A 21,320-nucleotide genomic window follows, 5' to 3' on the forward strand; every position below is an offset into this window, starting at 1 on the left:
TCGAATGGTATGATCATAGGGAAGTCACTGTGAATCAAAATGTGGAATCACATTACTCCAAGAGGGTTTATTGGATGTCCTGCAAGATGTTGGGGATGTCGAAGTTCTCCACGGTGGAGATTTTAACGCTCGCACTGTAGTAGATGTAGACTATGACAGTGACAATATTGCTGAACAACTAGGCGTAGATCACTTTGACTTTCTTGCTTATTCCTTAAACTTAACCAGATATTCATGTGATAAGATAACTTATAAGTTTAGACGAAGATCTTAAGAATGACGCGCGGCCTTAAACTTAATTATATTAAATGGTAGATCCGGTTATCTTACATACATCAGTTCCTAAGGAACGAGCCTTATTTAGTACGCTGTTGTGCCCAGCAAGCAACTGTTTAGATGTGATAACTTTAGCGTCGTTTCTCGCGCGGAGTCCTTTCATTTGCCGAGAGTTGCGGGTTCATGTAAACGTGGGACAGTGACCGATTGTCCGAATTTAGAAACAGACTATTTTCAATAGAAGTATCAGAAACACTGCTCTTGTGTTTTGACAAAGCTTGCTTTAGATGATGTTGATAACTCCATAAATGTGTTTACAAGCACTGTATGTAACGCACTGTATGTAACGCTGCGGAATCAATGAAGAAGAAGTTATCTTATAGCCTAAAAAGTCAACAACCATGATCATTTCATAGGATGGAAAGAGACAGTCTAGTTAAATGTTTTAGACGTTGCAAGGATAATGTCTCATTACAACTGTAATCAAATCTCGGAACATATATACCAGTATTTTACGTTGTAAGAAACGTCTTTATTCTGATAAAACTAAATGCCAAAAGGTTCCGGGGGACTCTAAACAACTAAAGTTTCAGATTTACATAAATCGCCAGTAACGACTGAAAAGTGTTTTGAACATTTTAAAAATATATTTGACATTCCTGAACATGACTTGAAAGAGAATGACGGCGAAGGTGCCTTCGCCAGCGGAACTAATGCAAACAGTCATAATGCTGAATACATACAACTAAATACATAACTCAATATGAATGAGACATCCCACTCCTCTCAAGCATCAGTAGATGTATCTAAAGAAAATGTCCTCTGCCTGTTTTACAGGAGAAATTTCACCTTAATCCAATCACACATCAAATAGCACTGCTTATTAGCGCTGAGTAGAGTACTCTCGCTAAAACAATACGTCCGCACTGGCTGTTGTTGGCCTTTGACGCAGTCGCAAAGAACAAAGACACCGTGTTGCTTTGGTGGCGTCTGTTTGGACTTGCTGGTGTGATCAGTGATGACACAAGTGAGTAGAACTCTTGTCTTGTCATGGTTGTCAACTGGGTTGACGACGGAGCACGATTCCCGCTGCCATTGTGGAACCATCATTCAACGATAGGTCCGAGAACAAACAACAATCTGGAAGGATCCAACAGCACACTGAACCGTGGACTAAGAAAAATCGACCGCTTCGTTGAAGTCATCAAGAAGGTAGAACATGCAGATCGGGACAAGATTTCGCAGATCGACTTTGGTGCTGCCCTCAGGAGTAGAAAACGAGTCTACCAAGAGATAGAGAATCGCTTGCGCCGCTCAAAAGAACGTTTGACCCAGGGATTAAAAACACCCATCCAATACTTGGATGCTTTTGGTAATCTTTTGAAACTTGGCTAGTGACTTATTGTGATTATCATCTGACTGATTAGTAAAATAAAATGTATATAAATATTCTTGGGGTTATTCCATTAAAATGACAAAGGTAACAAGCAGGGGATTTGGTGTGCATTCATCTGTGAACTTTGTTGTTATAAGCTGTAGGTGTTTTGGGAGGACACCGTCTTGACCCCAGCAGTGACAATTCAAGGGTGTAATTAGTGTTTGAATGACATTGTTTATATACTTGTAACAAGTGGTGCTCAATAAACAGTGATGTGGAATACATAGTTGTTTGTTTTCAGCGTATGTCTAAGTTCGTATTTCTGCTATCCCAAATGTCTTATTGTTGATATAAATGCGATGTTTTATAATGCGAGCAAAGACCACTCGCATTTTTCTCATTTAATTCACGCTCGCGTTAATATCAAGATTTACAGTATATTAGACTCTCCTATTACGAAGGAGGAAATATTTAAAGCCATTAGGGACATGAAATGTACTAAATCCTGGGCATTGATTATGAAATCCCAGATTTTTTTAAAGCTGCACAAGACATTTTCTTACCATATATGGAACTTGTATTTAATATAATGTTAGTACAGGCTACTTTCCAGCTTCATGGTGTACTGGCATAATCATTCCATTGCATAAAAAGGTTATACTCACTCCCCGAACAATTATAGATGAATTACGCAGTTAAGCGTTTTTAGTAAGGTATATACGGCAGTTCTAAACATTAGGTCAACTTATTGGTCCACCACTTGTGATAATATTGTGGAATCGCGAGCAGGTTTTCGCAAAGGCTGTAGCACTCTTGACAATATTTTTATTTTACAAGCAGTAATCCAACGTTACCTGTCTAAAAAAAGAGGGAAAATATATACGATGTTATCTTGATTTCTGATACAGTGTATGGGCTACAAAGACGCATCAATACTTTTAAAAAGAATTGTGATAATTACCATTTGTGTGTTCATTTGGATAAGACCAAATTCATTGTTTTTAGGAATGGAGGAATTTTATCTATGCATGAGAAATGGGAATATGATGAACAACCGTTTCTGTATGTACCTTCATATAAATACTTAGGATTACGTGTACGAAATCTCTTTTATGGTCCGAGCATGTAAAAGATGCCCCCTTGCAAGCTGAGAAGATTCTATATGATTTTTTTAAATGTTCGTCAATACTTAAACCATTACCCTTTCATTTATTTTTCAAAGATAAGGCCAATTTTAGTTATTGGGGCAGTAATATGGAGTGTAAATCGTTAATTGTGTGAAGAAATTGAAACTGTACATATGCTGGCCTGTAAGTGCTTCCTGAGTGTAAAATCTACAATTGCAAAAAAAATGTTGTTAGAGGAGAATGTGGAAGATATCCACAATATATATTATGCCTTTAAACGCATATAAAATAGTGGTGTAAAATGTTGTATATTGTTATATATGCCTGATTTAAGATTTGTTAGAACATCTTATATTTTGTTACTTAGTGCTGCGCACAATGGTAAAACAAACTGGGCCTCTAAAGTTAGACAGTTGTTATTATGTTCAGATTTTGGCTATCTGTGGGAACAACAGTCAGTTCCATACCTATCAATTCTTTTGTCAGAAATCAGGATTGGCATGGGACGTTAACTGACAGCACAGCATCATATGATTACTCATTGTATAAACTTTAACTTCAGTACCGAATACTATATCCTAGCCATAATATGTTATAAACTTAGAAACGCAATGGCACGGTTCAGATGCAGTTCCCATCGCCTAAGAATTGAATCAGGAAGATATACTAAAGAAAAGAGAGAAGATAGAATATGTGTTATTTTTAAAGAGAATTATATAGAAGACGAATGTCATTTTATTTTGATGTTTAAAACATATGATGATCTTAGAGCCCAATTAATAGCACACACATTTTATACCTATCCTACTAGACACAGGTTTAATGTATTAATGTCGCCCCCTAACGCTTACACAATCAAAAATCTATCGATGTACATTTATAAAGCAATGTGGTTTGCTTTACATATGGCACCATGAGTCTTCGACTATCTGTATTTCCATTGTATCAAGGGCCTACGACCTGCCATACTGAATGAATAAAGTTGATTAAATAAGATTGGTTTCTGGTTTGAAAGACAGTGACATGACGAGCACGTGCGGGCACCAGACACAAGACTTCTAGTCTGTTCCTACGTTGAAAACCCGGGTCCCTACGCCACAAAAATCATCATTATCGTTTTCCATTGGTCGGTAACCTTTCTCACTTGCAATAGACTATTCCACCTCTCTGGTGTTCTTACCCCGATGCCTTATTAAGCCTTCTGACATGGATTCCACGATCTCCAGGAGTTTGGACCTCATCTCCTAAGACCATTTATGTTTTATTGGATTGTTGGGGTGGATTCCTGTCTGACCAGTGGTATATACAGCGGTTCACTTGGGGAAGTGAGCGTAGTCTGTTGGGGTGGATTCCTGTCTGACCAGTGGTATATACAGCGGTTCACTTGGGGAAGTGAGCGTAGCCTGTTGGGGTGGATTCCTGTCTGACCAGTGGTATATACAGCGGTTCACTTGGGGAAGTGAGCGTAGCATGTTGGGGTGGATTCCTGTCTGACCAGTGGTATATACAGCGGTTCACTTGGGGAAGTGAGCGTAGCATGTTGGGGTGGATTCCTGTCTGACCAGTGGTATATATACAGGGGTTCACTTGGGGAAGTAATAAAAAACAATATTAGCCCTAGAAACAAAGCCCTAGACCGGAAGAAACCACTACTTACTCCAATTTCCCAAAGAATAACCAATTACCCAAATGAACACAAAATAAATAATCTTAAACAAAACAATAAATCATCCAATATCTTCACTCCAAAACTTAAAATACCAAAAATAGACACAACACTAGCCGATACACTAAATAAACAGACCGATCCTAACATCGCTAAAACCACCACATTAGCCTACATACACGAAAATTGGCAAAATTGGTGTCACATATACATGTACACAGACGGATCCTCAGATCCGATCTCAAAACACACAGGTTTCGGAGTCCACATCGCACAACCAACCAAAAACACCGAGTCCAAACAACCAATCCATATTCACGGCCGAACTCATGGGCATGGCCTCAGCAGTACACAATCAGCAATCTAAAAAAACACAAAAAAATCCTCATCCTAACCGACTCCCTCAGTGGACTACAAGCCCTCAAAAATAAAAAACACTAAAAACCGCCCAAAACTAATAAATCAAATACTCAAAAGCTCAAACAACTTTACTAAGGCAGGTAAACAAATAGAGTTCATTTGGATACCCGCCCACGTAGGAATCTTTGGAAATGAAAACGCAGATAAAGCAGCAAAATTATCCCTTAAACTCCCAGAAATAAGTTTAAACTTACCCAGCTCAAAATCAGAAATCAAAAGTGTCACTAAACAAAACATCAACAGAAAATGGCAAAATATATACCAAAACTCAAATAGCCAAATCAGGAAAGTACTCAAAATACCCAACCCCTAACTAAACCCAAAATACTACACCCATCCAAAAAAATCGACAGAACAATTACTAGACTACAAAATAATCACCGTAAAATAGCTAATCTACACACAACAGGAAACTGCCCACATTGCAAACAACAAGAAACACCAGAACACGTACTCAGTCACTGCACACACCGAACAACACTACAGACCACCCTAAATCTTAAAACCGCACTTACACTAGAATCAATCATAAATCCACAAAATAAATTAGAAAAATTCAAAGCCTTAGGCATATACCTAATTAAAACAGGTCTAATTAGTCGCATTTAAACCCCAAATAAAATATTAAAACCAAAACTACCTTATCTAACAACCACCCAACACACACAGCTCCCTTAGTTCGTCCTCCACCCACTCTTGGCATTCATTCCAAATCTCAAAAATGCAAAATTACTATATAAGCAACCCCTAAAGCCCCCCTCCTGGGTTGCACAAACTCACTTTTCCCCTTATCAGAAACACATTAAATGGCCTGGCCGGGCCCGGGCCGGGCCCGGGCCGGGCGACAGACGCTTGCAGTCGGAAAGCGCACGTAATCTCCAATATAAGAAAGTAAGTAAGGGAAGTGAGCGCAGCCTGTTGGATTCTTGTCAGATGAGATATATACAGTGGAGGCCTGCAGTGGCGGTTTTTTATCTGACGATATATATATACAGTTGCTAACTTTCTTACTTGATATGGTTGAAAATTGGGTCCGGGTAGATGTGTTGTTCACTGCTGTGATGAAGAGCTCACTTTGTAGTTATGAACGACACAGGTTAAATTTAAGAAAATTCGGGATAAATGTTGGGACTTAGTAACACGATTGTTGTGTGCAGCGGTCTGGTACCGCTCCTGACTTCTGATTGGTCAAGAGGATCACGTGACCTCTGTGACGTCACATCCGGTCACGTGACCTGCGCATGCGAGCAGGGCATGCTGGGAGTTGCACGCGCATCCAAGATGCTGTCGCATCCGTTTCCGGTGGCGTGCGCCTCCAAGATGGCGTCGCATCCGTTTCCGGTGGCGTGCTCACCTCCAAGATGGCGTCGCCTCCGTTTCCGATGTCGTGCGCCTCCAAGATGGCGTCGCCTCCGTTTTCCGGTGGCGCGCGCACCTCCAAGAGGGCGTCGCTTCCGTGTCCGGTGGTGCGCGCACCTTCAAGAGGGCGTCGCCTCCGTTTTTGGGGGGGAGGAGCAGGAGGAGGAGGAGGGAAGGGGTAAAAAACCCAGAGAAACGGTCGTAAAAGGTTGAACAAGATCGCTATGGTTGGTGTGGGTGTGGTGGTTCTAAACATAGACAAGGCGGCGGTGGTGAAGGGAGGGAGGGAGGAAGGCAGGAAGGGAGTCGGGTTCTTTGTTTTGTTTTGGTGGGTGTGTGGCGGTGGCATGTGGAGGTGATAGCTCACTAAGACGAGCCTATCATACACAGTCGACGACTCTGCCACTTTGTTGCTAGGTTGACGTCATATCGGCGAAGGATCTTGCAACAACATTCCACAAATCATGTCATCGGGTATGGTGATGTGTTTGTAAACTTTGAGGTGTAAGGTTTCGTTCCACAAGGCGACCGTGTATTGTAGCCCACTATGACAGCCGTTCGTCCAAGTTAAAAGTCGGTGAGTGGCGAATTTAAAGGTGCTAAAGGTGTTGGCTGAATTCTAAAGGTGAATCGACAGGCACATACATGAACGTTATGTAAGTATATGCCTACGTACTGTCATTCGTGTCTCCATGCAAACAGGGTGCCACGCGTGACGACAAACAGACGTTGACGTTGATCTATAGGATGATTATTACTATGAATTATACCGAGGAGTTGGCTCTCGTGTAGGTTGACATGTGTACTGTCACTCGTGTCTTCATGTACACGTCATGTACTTCGTGTTGCCATGCAAACGCGGTGACACGTGTGACTACAAACACATGTTTATCCTTAGGATGATGACGTTGTCATTCGTTCATTTATGCCGAGGTGCTTGCACTCGTGTAGGTTGACATGCGTACTGTCACGCGTGTCTTCATGTACGCGTACTGTCATTCGTGTCTCCATGCAAGCATGGTGCCACGCGTGACGACAAACACACGTTTATCCATAGGATGATGACGTTGTCACTCGATCGTTCATTTATACTGAGGCGCTGGCACTCGTGTATGTAGACATGCGTACTGTCACGCGTGTCTCCATGTCTTCAAACACACATGGTGTACTACGTCTCTCCATGTAAACGTGATGTACTTCATGTCTTCATGCAAAACGTAGTGTCATGTGTGTGTCTTCAAACAGACGTTGATCCATAGGATTATGACGTTGTCACTCGTTTATTTATACCGAGGAGTTGGCTCTCGTGTAGGTCTACATACGTACTGTCACGTGTGTCTCCATGCAAACGTCATGTACTTCGTGTTACCATGCAAACGTGGTGTCACGCGTGACTACAAACACATGTTTATCCTTAGGATGATGACGTTGCCATTCGTTCATCTATGCGGAGGAGTTGGCACTCGTGTATGTCTACATATCTGTTACCATTTGTGTTTCCATGCAAACGTCATGTACTACGTGTTTCCATGCGAACGTGGTGCCATGCGTGACTACAAACAGACATTTATCCATAGGATTATTATTTATACCGAGGAGTTGGCACTTGCGTATGTTTGCATGTGTACTGTCAGGCGTGTCTGCAAACAGACGTGGTGTACTTCGTGCCTTCAAACACACATACTGTACTACGTGCCTCCATGCAAACGTGATGTACCAAGTCTCTCCATGTAAACGTGGTGCCACGCGTGTCTTCAAACATTTATCCATTGGATGATGACGTTGTCACTCGCTCATCCCTGCTGAGGAGTTGGTACTCGTGTATGTCTACATGTGTACTGTCACGCGTGTCTCCATTAAACGTGATGTACTTCGTGTCTCCATGCAAACTTGGTGTCATGCGTGTCTCCATTCAAAACGTTGTGCCACGCGTGACTACAAACACGTTACTAGAAGTATAGATCGATACACATGCGTGACGTTTGCAAACATGATGTACTTCGTGTCGCGATGCGAAAGTAGTGTCACTCGTGTCTCCATGCAAACGTGGTGTCGTGCGTGTCTTCAAACAGACGTTACTGATCGATAGACATACGTGGTGTTTGATTCCTGTCCCCAGGCAAACGTGATGCCACTCGTGTACACCACCATACATACATACATATTTATTTTATTTTATTTTGAGAAGTACCATGGTGGTGTCACGCATAGACGTGTACCTCCAAAAGGACTGGGGAGGTAGTGGGTTCTTTGTTTTGGATTGTTTTTTGGGTTGACAAAGCAAAGGATGAAAAGCGTTCTTTTGGGTGAGAACGGTGGCCCTGAAAAGGGCCGTATGAAACAAACTGGAAACAAGCTGGACAAGGATTGTCTCCTTGATTATATTTCTTTCCTTGATCTCGATACTAGATAATAATACGGACCACCCCAACAGTCGGGTACGTCAATTCCGTGTTGAATAGTTCGTTGTAATGCTGCCATAGCCTCAGACTTGGTCTTAAACCAGTGTGGGCTCTGCGATAGGATCGTCTCCGATTCACCCCGTGGGTAGGCCACTATTGTCCACGAATAGACTTTCCTCCTCCGTTGGCATTGTTGACTGTTGGTCTGACACGTCAGACAGTTGCATCGAGGCGACATGGTTGATCTCTCCTTCAGTGCTCGGACTGTGACGGTGTGCGTGGCTTCGCTCTTGTTTTGTAGGAGAGGCACTGATCGAAACCCTGCTTCCTGATTGGTCGAAAACGCAGCACGCTGATTGGTTCGTTCCGGCGCATGGTCTCGGATCTTTTTTTTCCAAACCGGAAATACCCTTGTGATGGATGTACAGTCAGTCTGTCTTACAGTGGTGTACATTCAGTCTTACAGGGTTGCATGGTCAATATTACATGGGGTGTACACTCAGCCTTACAGGGGTGTACACTCAGTCTTACAGGGTTGTACACAGTCAGTGTTACAGAGGTGTACAACCATTCTTAAGGGTTCTACAGTCAGTCTTACAGGGGGTTGTACAGTCAATCTTACAATGGTGTACTCGTAGTCTTACAGGGTTGTACAGTCAATCTTACAGTGGTGTAAACGTAGTCTTACAGGGTTGTACAGTCAATCTTACAGGGTTGTACACTCAGTCTTACAGAGTTGTACAGTCAGTCTTACAGGGTTGTACAGTCAATATTGCATGGGGTGTACAGTCAGTCTTAAGGGTTGCACAGTCAATCTGACAGAGTTTTACAGTCTGTCTTGCAGAGTTGTACAGTCAATATAAAGGGGTTGTACAGTCAGTCTTACTGTGGTGTACAGTAAGTCTTACAGTGATGTACACTCAGCCTTAAAGGGTGTACAGTCAGTCTTACAGGGTTGTACGGTCAGTCTTACAGTGTTGTACACTTAGTCTTACAGGATTGTACAGTCAATCTTACAATGGTGTACACGTAGTCTTACAGGGTTGTACAGTCAATCTTACAGGGTTGTACACTCAGTCTTACAGGGTTGTACAGCCAATCTTTCAGTGGTGTACACTTAGTCTTACAGGGTTGTACACAGTCAGTCTTACAGAGGTGTACAATCATTCTTTAGGGTTCTACAGTCAGTCTCACAGGGGGTTGTACAGTCAATCTTACAGCGGTGTCAACGTAGTCTTACAGGGTTGTACAGTCAATCTTACAGTGGTGTCAATGTAGTCTTACAGGGTTGTACAGTCAATCTTACAGTGGTGTACACTTAGTCTTACAGGGTTTTACACTCAGTCTTACAGAGTTGTACAGTCAGTCTTACAGGGTTGCATGGTCAATATTACATGAGGTGTACAGTCAGTTTTAAGGGTTGTAAAATCATTCTGAAGGACAATATAGTCAGTCTTACAGAGTTTTACAGTCTGTCTTACAGGGCTGTACAGTCAGTCTTAAGAACGTGTATAGTCAGTCTTACAGTGGTGTACATTTAGTCTTACAGGGTTGTACACTCAGTCTTGCACATGAGTGTACATTCAGTCTTACAGAGTTATGCAGTGAGTCTTAAGGGGTGTACAGTCAGTTGATGTAAGTTAATTCAATCGTACAAGGTTACCGACAGTATTACCCGAGCGTACTGTTTTATAATTATGTTGAAATCAATATAACACGTCTCATTTTAATTCTGGAAACCCAAAAGTCCAGAAACTCTACGGTCTTTGCCGACTCTCGGTCAAAGGTATTTACAAAATTAAACATGCTGTTTTCATGGGAACATACCAAGGAAGAAACAATGAAGAAAAAAAATGTTCAAAAACTCAATATTTACACTACCTCGCCCATGGGCCTGCCCATGGGCGAAGACTAGCCCAAGTATCATGACACAAAATTTAACTTATTTTAACTTAATTCAACTATTTTATAGCGACATTGAAATATTTCGCCCATGGGCGAGAAAAAGGTTTGGCCCATGGGCAGGCCCATGGGCGAGAATATGTTCCTTTACTCAAAACTCTTGTTTTTGTTTCGCAAATACATAAAATGTATTCATTCAAGTATCAATACACAAAATTTAACTCATTTTAACTTAATTCAATTATTTTATAGCGATATTGAAATATTTCGCCCATGGGCGAGAATATTTTCCTTATGTTTTTGTTTCGCAAATACATGCAGGTGTTCTTACCATTTTCATGGCACATAATGTAACTCAATTTTACCTAATTCAACTATGTTATAGCGTTATTGAAATATTTCTCCCATGGGCGAGAAAAGGTTTGGCCCATGAGCAGGCGCATTGAAGTTCTACAAATTTCACCTGTTTTACATATTGTAGTGATCTTTAATGAATCCGGCCTTACCTCTCAAAACCTTTTGACAGTTTATGATACGAATTCATGTGCGTGTACTCCAAATCATTGGAGTTATTTTCCACAACATTCAATTTTAGTTAGTTTGTATTTCATTTCCCATTTCATGTCCCGTTTATACATCACTCTGGGCAATTACGTGGCACTAGGTATGCAATATACAGTTACGCGTGCGCGTATTTTAATGGAAAAAACTATTCGTCTTTTATTGCATAACGTTTGGCTGAATATCTTACATTCTGACCAGTGGGAATTATGTTTCAATGCGATTGAGGAAAACGTGAGTGAACATTGTGACACTAAAGCAACTTTTAACTGCATTGTCACTTTTGGTATGAAAATCGTAATAGTTAAGAAAAAAGCAACAGCCTTCTTATGATAATTCTCATATTCTCATTAGTACGTATTACAGTGTCGGCCTTATTTACAGGAGTAGTATAGGTAATGGGGGTTCTGCCGCAACTCCACTGGAGCTGGATTTATTACCTATACCGCTACTACAGGTGGCATTTTTCATGCCAAAATGATTATGCGATTCAACGATAGTCATGAGTTGTATTAAACGAAACATCAATATTGATTAATAATGAATAAAATTTACTGTAGCCCACAAGGATATTGGAAATGTGTAGGAGCAATAAAAAAATTAGGCACCGCGGCTAAGATATCTAAAGATGTGGCCAAGGATTGGTTAAAGAAACAAGCGTTGTGGCAAATATATTTACCGGAACCACGTTATATACCGAGGAAGAAGTTTGATATTTTTACAACGAATGAAGTTCATCAGGCTGACCTCTTGTTTCTTCCCCACGATAAGGTAAAACGCAAAACGTATAAATACGCTTTAACAGTAGTGAATGTGGCTAGTCGATACAAAGAGGCTGAACCATTAACCTTGAAAGATTCAACAGAAGTAGCTAATGCACTCAGTCGCATATATAAACGCGGACCACTAAAATGGCCTAAGCTATTTCAAGTAGATCCCGGTCGTGAGTTTATGGGATCGATAACTAAATTGTTAACAAAGCACGATGTCAAAATCGTCCGTGGTGAAAGAGAGGCCCACTGCAGTTTGCTTGGCTATCAGTATGGGATCGAAATGAAATCCGACCGATTGAGATCAACCCAATGGGTGACACGATTATCAGCTGTTGTATCAGCGCTGAATAATGAAGTAACGAGATTAACAGGGAAGAAACCATCTGATGCTATTAAAATGAAATCCGTGACTTCCGAATCTTCAGCATCGAGGAGAGGCAAAGAACGAAAACTTCCGAATAGAGTAAGGGTAAGATATTTATACCAGCCCGGTGAACTCGAAGGAGGCCTACGTCCCGCAACCGATCCTATATGGTCCCTTAAGACGTATAACATTAGTCGATTGGTTACGAAAAAGGAGAGCCTATTCTTTAGTATCTTCAAGATGGACCGGGTAGTGCATTTGTACGAGAAGAATTGTTCATAGTTCCCGACGGTACGGTATTACCACCATAACCATAAGCATTATCTTTATCAATCCATCTCTTTGAATCTAAGGGGGATAATGATGTCTTGTTCATTCTTAATCCATATATCCTATGATTGTACCTTCTTAAAGAGTTCATCTCATGTTTGAACTTTTTACCGTTGAATAAAGCTTCCTTATACTGTTCGTGTTTGATATGCTTTTTTACCACATACTTTAACACCCTTAGCTTTTCTTATCTCTCCATTATCGGACTTTTTTATAGAATACATCTTAGGCCTTAATCCCACATACTCCGCTATAGGGGTCCCAGCACATTCATCCTTCATCTTACCTAATAGCTTTTTATTTACTATGCTGTGCAGTGGATTATCTTTAGGGTAATCGCTCGTGTCGTACATATCTATTTTTTCTGCCATATCTTTATATACATCCTCGGTTTGTATTTCCATCAACAAAGAATCTGTGTCGGTATATAACACCTCGCATCTATCGCCATATTGCTTCTTAAGTTTGTTGTAATAAAAGTCATACATTAAGTGTTTTGACAAGTCGAGTATACTCAAACCAACGTACACCGGTCTGTTGAATTTTATATTACTCTTCTGCATATGCAACGTGGCTAAGTCGTTATCGAATATCTTGCTTCTGTTAAAAGCGGGACTGGCTATAAGTTTCCTGAGTCTTTCTTCCTCATTAGATCTGACTAATTTAACATCAACACGCTTCCTTAGATTCTCCATAGTTTTACCAAATACTGAGTTATTCATGAGCTTATATAGATTCTTTTCGAAATCGCTGGTAGCTATCTTTCTTAAATCTGTGTTCAACCTTATATAGGGCTCCATCCAAGGGCTTTGATCAAACTTTAGAACTCTGTGTATTTTCTTAAGTTTCATACCTAACGATAGATATAACTGGAGATTTCTGTAGTGAACTATATATTTTGTCTTATCCATCAAATTTGGTACGAGTTTTTCTACGTTAGCTAACCTACTATTACCCATCAAGGAGCGTTGATATTCCGACATCCAATCTTTATTAACCATAAATCTTTCGGGAGCTAGCGGATAACTGTTATGATCTTTATGTAACGAACTTGGATATTCCAAGTCAACTTCTAGTATGTACCCTTTATTCGCATCATTCGCATTGACATCATCGACCAATTCAAAACCACCTGTGGGTAAAGGTTGACTCATAGCCCAGCCGTACAAATTGTTAGCGTCGAGATATAATATATGCGTGTCGGGTTTACTCGGATCGTATCCTTCCACTAATTTATTATTAGCCTTAGAATACCTTTTCGCTGCCATCGATATACCCCCTCTTAATCCTTTCTCAATAAACAAGTGCATATCGTAATCTGTTAGTAGTTTTAGTTCTACGCCGGTCTTCTTCAACAATGCATCCCACGATAGTCCGGGACTGGAATAGTACCATGCAGGGTCTAAGCCGTATTGTTTTAAACACGTCTTTCTAAATATCTCGAATATATCGGCGAGTAACAGTACATCGTTTTTTAAGTACAGATGGTGATAATCGCCTAAATTCTTACAACCTAATTTATCCCAGACCGTCAGAGTGTGTTCATAATCGGCATCTGTTATTTTCGATTCCGTTAAGTTACTATAGAATGTTTCTTCGAATCTAGACCAATCATCCATATATTCGTAAGGATATACACCTTTTCTCAGCAACAAATGACGAGTTATCTTATCGGTATATTGATTTGTTATCGCAAAGTCATCGGGATTGTTCGCATTAGCTAAATTGTCCAGGGAAGATAACAGAAACTGTACGGAGTCTATGAATCTAAGCCCATTACTTTGCTTTATTCTAGATTTCCCATCCTTTAGTCAACGAGAACGATATGTATTTTCCCATATTGTAAGGAATGCACGTTAAACCGCCGTCGGCCTTTGAGATAGCTTGCATAATGAGATGTGAATCGTATCACCTAAGGTTGTGAAACACAACGGGGATGGGTATTGTTTGAGAATTCATTTTTAGTTTCAAGTTACACTCGTTATGCGCGGCCTCCCGATAATTACCCGTGACGTGGCAATGATCTCTTACGGAATCCCCATTCAGGGGATTATTACAAACATGACAACTCGTTGACTTCTTATGGGCCCTCCAATCATCCCTCGTCATACACATGGGTTTCTTACACGATAATTTTTCCCTGATTATTCTCTCTTCATTTTGTAGATATTCTAGGAACTTTCCCACTGCATCGGGACCTCTGTAAATCAAGGGAGTGTTTGTTTTCCCATCATACCTTACAACTATATATCCAAACCCTCAAGGAATATGTTCTTGAGTTTTGTACGTATCTTGATTGCTTTGGTTGGTATTTTCTATGGGTTTGATAAGCGCTTCGAAGTTGGCGTAAATTACGTACGGTACTGGCATTTGATTACAATAATGTTCAAATTTTAATATATTTTTTCCATCTTTAGGCATATCGATCCTGATAGCATTCTGTCCAACACCTCTGCAGTCTTCTTTATGCGCTTCTAATAGATCTTGTCTGCTGTACCCATGTAGACATCTTTCGCAGAAATATTTCTTTTCTTTATGTTTTGTTTGATCGTATAATAGCCTGTTTAAACTCTTTATCCACGTATAATGATATTTTCCATCTTTTTCGATCAGAAATGAATTGATTCTGGGGATATGTTCTGGAGCGGAGCTTATCCTGTGTACAACAATTCCTTTAGAATGTCCGAAAATAATTTATAGCTAAATTATTTTGCTTTTCCACCTTATCAATTTGTGATATTGGTGTAGGTTCGTCTATACCATCGAAGTTGAGTCCATCGTTTTGGGGATAGCTAGAAGGTCTATTTGCAATTTTAGAATCTACGGGGAACAATGCAGATCTTATCATCATTCTTAAACAGTCATCTGATTTATTTTTTACTTTAATTATGGCTTTTTTCTTCGTATAATACGGGGGTAAATCTATATAAGATCCACCTTTGATCCGAACCTCTATTAGTCCAGCCTTCTAAAGTTTCCTGTATTCTCTGAATTGATGTATCTAATGATGCGTTTATAGTATCAGATTCGGTTATAACTTCTTGATTGCTACGGAAATATGGTTCGGTATATTCGGTGCTATCGTCTGCGCTACTTTTACTCAATAACATTTTAATCGTCAGCTGGTATTTTATACTATGTAAATCATCTAACTCCTCGTTAATTTTACTCCATATGATGGGCTTAATATCGTTAACATCCATATTGGAATTAATATCCATCTTCCAACCTCTTAGATATTTACCAACACCGGCGGATGTGGGTACAAATATTAAGTCTTGTTGTTTATTCTCAACATCATCATTATTATCTAGTAAAGCGATCAATTCAGCTTTTCTCATTCGAGAATAACCTCTCAGCCCACTGTTTCTCGCTTGAGCTTTGAGTTCTCTAACAGTCTGGGGTTTGTTGTATTTCAAACCTAGTAAGGTAATCAATTCAGCTTTTCTCATTCGAGAATATCCATGTAGACCACGTTGCTTTGCCACAGCCTTCAACTCTCTGACAAAAACCATTGTGGTTGAATGGTATATGCAAACTGAGACAAATGTCTAATTGGTTGTTTTGACCTTTGACCCCTATCCGCATTCAGAACACGTATAGTTTATGTTTCTGCGCCTGATGTAATAATTGTGTATGCCACAGTAAATATCAACACAGCGTCGGTTACATAGAGTCGTCTTATTCATGAGTGTATACTTGCGATTATTCATGGTTTCTACATCTATCATATCATTTGTCTAAATGCAAATCACATCTACACTATTGAGATACTGATTTATAGATTAGCTGTCACTCTGACTCTCCTAACTAGCCACAGCTGTCACTGCATGGCTATTGTATAGCTGAAAATCAATACAGCAGTCAATCCCATAATCACAAATGTGACCTCGCGGTCTTTCTGAGGGTCTGACCTCTGACGGTGTATAAAACTGACTCATTGTTGGTATCGGTATTGGGTCGAGTTTTTTCCCATAAACGAGGAAGTATTCGTGCATGGCAGATTCGACATCCTTAAACGTTTGAATTGAATGTCCTTCCTTAAGCAGTTTTTCATGAATAAAGTCTAATCTCTTCATTCTCTGCCGCGTATATTGTGACTGAGCTGCTTGGAGTTGTTCCATTGCTTCGTTATGTCGTTTACGCTCCTCTTCAACTTTTTTAGCGTTTGATTCCCTCATACTAGAAAATAAATAAATACTCCCCGAAAAAGCTAGAGCATTAACAATAGCTCCACCAACCATCATCGCAATTGTTGCCATATAAAATATTCAAATGTTCAATAATATAATATATTCAAATGTTTAATTACTTCATTATGTCTTCCGGGATAAGCCCTTGTTTGATGAGCATATCCTTCGTTGCCATAGCCAATCCAATATCCAGAACCATCATACCGATATCATAACTATTAAAATCTAGCTTGGGAGGTGTGGCTTTACTAATCATTTTAGCCATACAAGCATAGCCAATGGCCAAGCCGGTGACCACTGCTGAATGATACGTTGCGTTTACCAACATTTTACCGTCTGTAACTGGAGTAGTCATGCTTCTTATAGCATTATATGGGGGCTAACCTCTAATTGAACTTGTTGTATTGGGGGTGATGTTTTCTCTTCTCCGGTCTTATAAAACAACCATACAGCCGCTATACCAGCAACTCCTACTAGTGCCCATGTTTTAATCGGATAAATAATTGAATTATTTATTAATTTCGCTTTCCTCGCCAGTCCTCCCTTTCTTCCTGCGGCTATTTTTGGGGGGTTCTTAGTAACTCTGGGTTGTTTTTGTGTTTGTGGTGGTTCCTCATTCACTAGTTGTTCCTCGTTCACATGTTGTTGCGTTTCCACAATCTGTTGTGCAGTTTCGTTCACAATCTGTGGCGTCACTTGTTGTGATTGTGTTTCCGCAATCTCCATTTATATTATTAAGTGGGCACATATGTTTAAACTGACAATACCTAGCCGTTATTAAAGCTGTGGTGAGTGGAGCTAAAAACATTCCGTATCTATGATAAAACTCACAGCTCACTGAGCTTATAGCGTGTTCGATGAATGGGTCTTTCTCTAGAGATTCGCATAAATACATGCGATGTTCTGTCGGGATAGGGAGAAACGTACTAGCTACGATTGTGTATAGTTGTAATATAGCCGACCCTATCGTTTTAGTCATGGTAGCTCCCAGTCTAGACTCGTGACGCGCGTACAGTTTTTTAATTTCTTCGTCGGTCATGTTATCAATTTTTTCGATGGTATAATTTTCTCCCAAATATTGGGAACATTTTCCACCGGCTACCAAAGCGGCGAGTCTTTCTCTATGTTTATCTAAAGATTTATCTACATTTTGATCTGTATCAGATTCTTTGAGCATTTGTTCGATGAGTTCGTCGCATTCCATAATGTAATACCTAAGGAGATATTTAAGTCTAACATAATATAATATGACATATCCAATAAAACCCGTAATAATGAACTGTTGCAAAAGAATGATGATTTCGAACCACATTTTATGGCATATTAACCGCTAATGTTCAACTTATCGTATTTTTGCTGTAATTTTGCTATATTTGCTATAATTTTCCTATAATTTTGCTACATTTTTGCCATATTTTTGCTATATTAGCTACATTTTGCTACATTTTGCTAAGCAATTGCATAAGCAGCTGGTTGACCGGTTTTTAATACGAGTTTACAGTGCTTCGTTGCCGATAACAGTTTTCTGACTTTATCTCGTTCGAGCTTGGTATAAATGACATCATTTTTAGCGTAAACATTTCTTGAATGAATCTCTGTCTTTGCAATGAAACAGTGCTACCCATTTGGTGTGCTCTCTGAGATCTTTCAGGACAGAGTTGTATTTTTGATTAAGTACCCAAACGCTATGTTGAGTATACCTTCCAGAGAATGCTAAATACGAAAGCATATCTTTCTTTTTTGTAAGTTCTTTACTCACGCTGCAGTCGTCTATTACGAAAAGGGTTGATTCTCCTTTGTGTTTTTCATGACATACTCGGAGACAGTCTTGTAAACGATCGCCCGGATCGACTCTGTGTACCCCGTCGTCATTCATTACCCAATCTCTCGATAGGTATGTTTTATTAACGCTTATAGTCGGGCACAGAATAATAATATGATCGAAAACGTCCCGATAATGACTTTCTAAAATATCTAGAATAAAAGCTGTTTTTCCACAGCCCGTTTGCCCGCATATGATAGCGCAGTGCGGATCTTTAGGTAAAAGATTATTAATAGATTGCTTGCACAAATCTCCCATTCTGTATATTAAGTTGCACATCCATAATCACGTACAAATATATGTTTAATTTACCAGCCGATTGCTGGAGCTTCGTTATCTGTATGGTGGCACCCTCGCTAGCATTTTCTATTCTCCTCCCACTGCCGCGTAGTTGGTCATCGTCCGTTGTTCACATATCTAGCCATAGCGCGTTCTTCGTGGTGAGGTATTCACCCATCGATACACTTCCGAGAGACAGATCTTTCACGACCGCGTTAACTTCCGGGGATCGTTTTATAGAAGAAAGTTTTTTAATCTCATCCCACTGGTGCTACACTAGCATTCCTTGACTATATAGTTGATTAGGAACGCCCTCGATAGTCAATTCTACTTGTGTAATCTTGGGATTGTAGAACTTCACGGTATTTCTTTAAAACGCATCGGAGGGGTCCTCGAACAACATTAAAATACCCTTCAACGACCTCGTGGGAACGTTTAGATTTATATTCCACATCATATCTTTTTTGTCCCTCGTGATCTTTCGATGTCGCAGCACGCGATCGTACAAAATAGCTAAACTTCCTTATACTGGTTACGAATTTGTCTGGCTAATTCGGGATCCGTTATCATATCGTACTCCAGCAAGATATTGTCAATGGAATAGCTAGCATCTTCAGCAGCGGATCTGATTACTCTGCCGTAGTCATTAAAAGTGAGTTTGTATTCTAACCTATCGCCTAGGGATGCTTGATAAAAAGGCATGTTGGAATCTAGTAATTCAAAGTCTAGCTGAATATAGAATTGGTTACCTAATGCGTCGGCAACGGCCTTATCTTTTACAAAGGTACCATCACCATTTTCAGCACCTACGCGCAGTCTCAATGTGTTCCGATTACAAATACCTTGGTACTGTAAGTTTTCCCGCTCATTATCCGTTCTCCAGAGATCCATGTAACAATGGTATACATCGCTATCGTCGATACTCAAAACCTCATTACCGCTAATTTTAATGGCGATTTTCTTAACGATAGCACGACCTATGTTCTGAACGGGCTCCCTGTTAACGTCGGTAGAAGTCAAAATAATCGTAAATGCTAGTCAGACAGTTCCCGGAACTAACACATCGTGTGCGCCGAGATTAGGAAAGCGAACGAGAAGCATTTGATTCTGATCGATGGTACTAGGGTTATTAGTTATAGTTACAGACTGACAAATTGCTTTGACCCCTAATGGATCTCGAAGTCTACGTTGTGGGTTTAACTTGCGTCCGTATTGCGAAGACATTGTTATATTGAAAACATGTACCCTATGTTTAATATAAAAATGACTGATTTTGATATTAATGACTTTGATCTAAGTACCTTTGAATCTAATCGAAGATACTGATGAAACCAGGTTTAGTCGTCTTAACGATGAACTTTTACAATCAAACGTCAGTGATCATTACGATGCCTTAAAAGAAGATAAAAATTATGTTACCCCAATAGGTCGTGACTATTCAAAGTTTACGATAGATGGTAAAGGAATATTGCGAATACACGACGAACCTGATATTGATCTTATGCATTATCGTACTCGTAAGCCCCTAGCCTTGTCTACGATAGCCGCTAAACACGGTATCGGCACTATTCGTGATAAATTAGGTTTTGTGGACTACTCGCGGCATTCCGCAAAGACTACTAAGGCTCTTCGAACTGTGCGGGAAGAACTCAGTAACACAGATGATTTGGAAGCTTCCTCGATTATTACGATAATTCCACGGTCAGTGTACCATTCTCGGAGTTTAGTATTAGGGAATTATGAGGTCTTGACAAGGCATTACGAACAATGCGGGGAGAACTGATAAATGATATGGCCAAGATATCCGAAATTGACAAGCATATAGCTCATGAGAAAACAAAACTTGAACAGGCGGGCAATGAGTTCAGTAGACGCCGCGTAGCGGAAAGACTGTGTAACTTAGAAGACGAAAGATCAGCCCGCCTAGAAGCAGCTTCCAGTAATAGAAAGGCACTTCGTTCACAAATCAGTAGAATTCGAGAAACTATCGATCAAGTCCTCAACGATGACACTACACTGGCCGATAAAATTAAAACATTGTTCAGAGAACAGGAAATAACAATTGTCAGTATTTTAACCGCGTTGGGATTTATTATATCGACTTTGACTCTCGCGTTAACCGGTGGCACAGGTGGTACAGGTGGTGGTACACCGCCTAATGATAGGGGTGGTATAAAAGAGTGGATAAAAAAGCATTTAAAAGCATTAGGTTCAGCACTGGCGCGGCCGCACTTCCCAGTATAATAGGGAGTGTTGTTTCCTGGTTATTGAATTTATTAGCTAAGACCACCACTTGGCTTAGTCAAAACTTGTGGGGGCTGATCGTAGCAATCGCAGGGCTCTTGTACGTATCCGCTAAGAACTATTTAACCAAATCATGAGTAAACCAACCGCAACTCCACCAACTACAAGCGCTGTTTTTTCAGCGATATGTTGTTGATTTTTAGCGGCAATATGCGGTGACACTT

General features: G+C 40.2%; 1 protein-coding gene across 3 annotated transcripts in view; it reads left to right on the plus strand.

The window, feature by feature from the left end:
* LOC139463327 (nicotinamidase-like) overlaps positions 1–21,320 on the plus strand; it is a 72,476-nt gene that overhangs the window by 12,783 nt on the left and 38,373 nt on the right. The window lies entirely within an intron of this gene.

The sequence above is a fragment of the Haliotis cracherodii genome, unplaced genomic scaffold (assembly GCF_022045235.1).
Source record: "Haliotis cracherodii isolate W230 unplaced genomic scaffold, xgHalCrac1.p SCAF_16, whole genome shotgun sequence".
Lineage (NCBI taxonomy): Eukaryota > Metazoa > Mollusca > Gastropoda > Lepetellida > Haliotidae > Haliotis > Haliotis cracherodii.